Source organism: Macrosteles quadrilineatus, unplaced genomic scaffold, assembly GCF_028750875.1.
Source record: "Macrosteles quadrilineatus isolate MER2022 unplaced genomic scaffold, UCM_ALF_1.0 Scaffold_4__1_contigs__length_99947679, whole genome shotgun sequence".
NCBI lineage: Eukaryota > Metazoa > Arthropoda > Insecta > Hemiptera > Cicadellidae > Macrosteles > Macrosteles quadrilineatus.
Window position 1 is genome coordinate 37,434,431 of NW_026542597.1, and position 4,974 is coordinate 37,439,404.

Consider the following 4,974-nt stretch of genomic DNA (forward strand, 5'->3'; position numbering starts at 1 on the left):
GTACATTTTATAATTCCCGTTTTAATCGTTTAATCGTTAATCGAAAAAAAACTGTTGTAGTTTGTTTATAGGTGTATGATGATCAACCTTGGCAAATTTATTTATCTTCTATATATCTAATTCCGTAAGCCCAAAATTTTACAATGAAATTGTGAGCGAACGGGAGGACGTAGAAAGCTGGGAGAGGTCTCATTTTAAAGGTCTCAGCATGAAATTTTGGGGAAAAATATTCATTTTTCTTAATTATGCACCAAAAGGTTATTACAGGATAAAATAAATCACATTTAAATAGCATGGGAATCCAGGTCATGTCCGATTTGTTTACTTTAAAACATGTGGTTTAGATTTATTTAAAGCATATGGTAATATCATTGACTATTGGCTACAAAAGTTGTATTAATAGTGTTAAAGGTAGTATGTAATATATGTATTGTATGTAACTATAGTGCATTTGAAAGTAAACATGCGTGCAAATGAAAATGAAACAGCATTTTGTGATTGGCTTCTACGCTTATATTAGGTAATGGAATCTTAGAGAGCAATAGGGCAACACCGGCAATTGACATTCCAGATAACTTTGTTCTCTCTGATTGTGCAATAGTTTATGGCAACTCAATAAATCCAGAAAATATTCAAAACTACTCCAATCAAATAATTGTATGCCCTTTAAATGAACATTGTGATAATTTAAATGAAGAAGTATTAAAAATCTACTACAGTAATTATGAAGTAGTTTCAGAAGACCCTACAGAGAGGTTGAACATACCAATTGAGTTTATAAATTCAATTACACCATCTGGAATGCCACTACACAAATTAGTTTTAAAAGTTGGTTCAATAGTGATGCTCATAAGAAATAGGGTCTGGATTAGTTAATGGAGTACGATTGGTTGTGTTGGGTATGTCTGAAAAAAGTGTAAAGTTAGTAGTAATTACTGGAGTAGGGAAAGGGAACATATTTTTCATGCCAAAAATAAAACTAATATCTACAGATCCTAATATGCCCTTTAAATTTACAAAGGATTCAATTCCCATTGCGATTATCTTTCACCATTACTATAAATAAAGCGCAAGGCCAAACCTTCCCAAAAGTTGGAATTTATTTAAAAAAAAAAAAAACAGTGTTTACCCATGGTCAACTTTATGTTGCTTTTAGCCGGGTAAAGCGGCCAGATGACGTTAAAATAGAAATAGAAACAAATAAAGACCAAGGAATGGACCAAAATGGATACTACACAACAAATGTTGTTTTCAGAGAGATTTTGTTACAGAATTAGTATTTTACAATTTGGAAGATGACATTATCTCTATGTGTTGTGTTTTTCTAAGTGAATTTGTCTATATTAAAAAAAAATGTATATATATTTAATTAATAGTGAAGATTATTGAAAATGTTCTTTTGCTGTATTATGATTAGAAAATTTATGTTACAAACCCACCACATGAAGAGTCCTTTTGAATTTTTATCCTAAACAGAGCAGACATAAAAATGAATTATGCAGGTATGTGATAACTGTTATACATTATTATAATATACAAACAATTTAAACGATAATTCAAGGTAGGGTACGGTAACCCATGAGACAAATAATTTGTACAAAATAATTATTAGAATATATTACATATACTGTATATAGGGGCTATTGCCCCTACAAGCCACTAGTTTCATTCTATACTACTAACATTTGGTCAAAAAAAACTTTTTACCTTCCCTGTAGCAGCAAACCTAAGTACTTGTTAGATCTTTTGTTATTTTTAAATGGCGAATAAATATGTCTTATTTAAAAACATATTTTAGAAAAAATTCAATCGGGCAAATAGAAATTTGCTTAGTCTGCAGGTTTGGTGCAGCGGGGTACTATTATTTGAAGTTATGATGCTTTCATAAGAAACTTCACATAATAATACAATCATGCTTTCTTTTGTAGAGAATGTAGTAAAATTGTTTAGTTTTTTATGTATACTTTGTTACATACTTTATTGGTTTGAATTTCATTATTTGTTAGTGTTGTGTTTATCATGATTTATACACTCTTCGGTGACATATTCATATAGACAAAGAGAATATTATTGAGTTGATTTAGCCTAACCCAAGAAATAGAAATGTTAATATTGAAGATAGAAGGAGAAAGGGTTTAGTGAGGGATTTAATGATATAAAACCAGATAATCGCCAAGTCTAGGCCAATTGAACAATTTATGTCGTTTTTGCTACCTCTATTTCATTAATAGTCAACAGACAAGTTCACCACAGAATTGGAACCACACCTTATGTTGAAGATCAAAATAACGGTTGCTACAGCCAAGTTTACTTTTATGAATCAGAAGAGGCAAGTAATGTACGCTGTTCAATAAGAGGACATGAAAATAGTGATCCAAATCTTAGGCAAGAGATCCAGAGATCCTCGGGGCAGAGATCTTAGGTTATCTAACCTATTTCAACAAATAGATCCATACACTCGAGCTTTCAAACTGTGGCACGGTTTTAGGTAAATTCCTCTTGAACAACGTGAGGATGGTTTACCACCGCAAACTATCTTTAAAAAAAGCTTCTATAGATCTTCTGATGAGCAATCTTTACGTGGGAAAATGTCTACTAAACCGAACAAAAGTACAAGTAACCAGATAGCTTAACATCACAATTGACTGCAGAGTACTCTCAGAAAGTAGCAAAGGAGGAAGTGCTCTAATTCTCGGCGCTTAGCTACACTTCCTTTCAAAATGCAAAAAAATCCAATTCCCATTGACATTAATTAGAAAGGCCCAAGGACACTCCCTTTCAAAAGTTGTAATTTACTGTACCATCCAAAAACCGTGTTCACATATGGTCAACAGTGTTGCTTTGAGCCAAGCAACAGTATTTGTTTGGATGTAAGAAAAGCTAACATTTCAAACGTTGATACGCTTACGAAAATCAACACAGGAGGCCTAAATAAAATCAAAATGTTAAAAATAACAATAATACCATTTATTTTTGTAAATATATTATAAATACAACCCTACAGTGCATATATTATGTCAGCCTATCTTAACAAACAGAGCATTTTGTAATAGAAAATATATAACAACATTTAAAATGTAAAACTATCCATAATATGATCAATTAACAATTATTGAAAGATGATTTGTCAGAAACAAACTACAAGTGGGAGAGTTCTAGTCGTATTTACATTTGCACACTTTGGTATCTGTCTTTAATTTACGGCAAAGAAGCCCATTGTGAAAACGATTACAGAAAAATATACCAAATCATTTTGACCAAGAGGAAAATTAAATCCAATAAATAGCACAGGGCCATGTTCAACTGGCACTTACAAGCTTAGTAAAAGGTACAAAAATATAAAAACCATTAATCAATATTTTTATGATCAAATCATACTGGATAAAACGCTATATATGCAAAGTTCCTTTTAGGAAGTGATTAAGAAATCACAACAAATTAATCTACAACATGCAAAGTAAATTGGCACTTGCAATCTCTGAAGTTCTGTTCAATCCCTTAAAATGTTAGCTTTTACAAAATATTTAATTTAAATATTATACATTTAAAAATAACTACTTTTTGTAAAAAGTGTTGACTATAGATCTGTTGCCAAATTTTTATTGACAAAATAGGGTACATAAATAAGGGATGATGAGGAAAATAAACAGTAAATTATTAATTCAAGGTATGTTTTGGTCATGAAGAATAACTGTAAATTATATCGAGAACTCACAATAACGTTTGCTATTGTTGATTTAGCCTTGTGATTATGATTTTAAAAACACAAGTATCAGAATTTCTTTATAATTCCATAATTAATAACATAATCCATACGATGAATGGAAATTTTAATTCAGACAGAACTACACTAACGTTATACTTAATTAGTTTTAATATATTGGCTACCGATGACTCGAGGCTCATAAATGAGGTGCACCAATTATATTTGTATAGCCCAGCTATATATGTACAAGAGTCTTTCAATTAGACCAATGCTTAACAAATTTGTTTGAACACCCATGCCAAAGCAGGACTGGTCCTTGTTTTTTAATTGAATCTAGAAACAACTTATCTCCACCAAAGACCTAGTAAATTATGTAATCAACACAGTTTCTTCTAGATCAATGTGGAATTTAATTTGAAACTAGAGACAGATTGAAAATAATAATCAATTTAGTAAAATAAGATAAATGAATCATCAGTCTATAGTCATGAAATGATTGGGCTAATTTATGAGCCATCAGTATGTGGTAGGAATACATCCGGTCTATTAGCAGCAATCATATTAAAGACAATTGATTATCAACCTGTTAAATTATGGTAAGTATTAAAACTACTTAATAGTAATTTCAAGGGCACGTAGTTGTATACAATTTGTGGCAAGAAACTTAATACTTTTGTTAACACTCCTTAAGTTGTAAACATTATTTTTATGAATTTCATATTTTAATTACTGTCTCATCATGTTTGGGCTTTACTGTAGGAATTTCACAATGTTGAGAATACAATTTTAAATTTATTATTTACCAATCTGATGTTTATATACAAAAAAATTTGAAATATTATTAAATAAAAATGTTAAAAGTATTTCATTTTTTCTCTTTGGTCTGTACACGTTTTTCCACATGTCTGTGTAGGTTTTTTGTGCATGACATCAACAGGACTCTGGTTCAAAACCGGCTCGAAGGACCATGTCTGATATGTGGTGGACTGATGTTCTTGAAATAATTATTTTAAATTAAAAATTTATATAAAATGAGACTCAATGCTAGATGGACAACAAAAATTAATTGTTTTAAATACTAAACTGTTCACAAAAAATAAAAATTTAAATAACATGTGGTTGGTAACATTATGTTAAACACAAGTGAGGAAAAACTTATGTACAGGCCAAAGGAGAAAAAAATCAAATGCTTTTAACAACAAACAATTTTTTTTTACCTATATATCTAATTTATAAGCTTGTATTTATAGTCATTAAATATTTGCAAT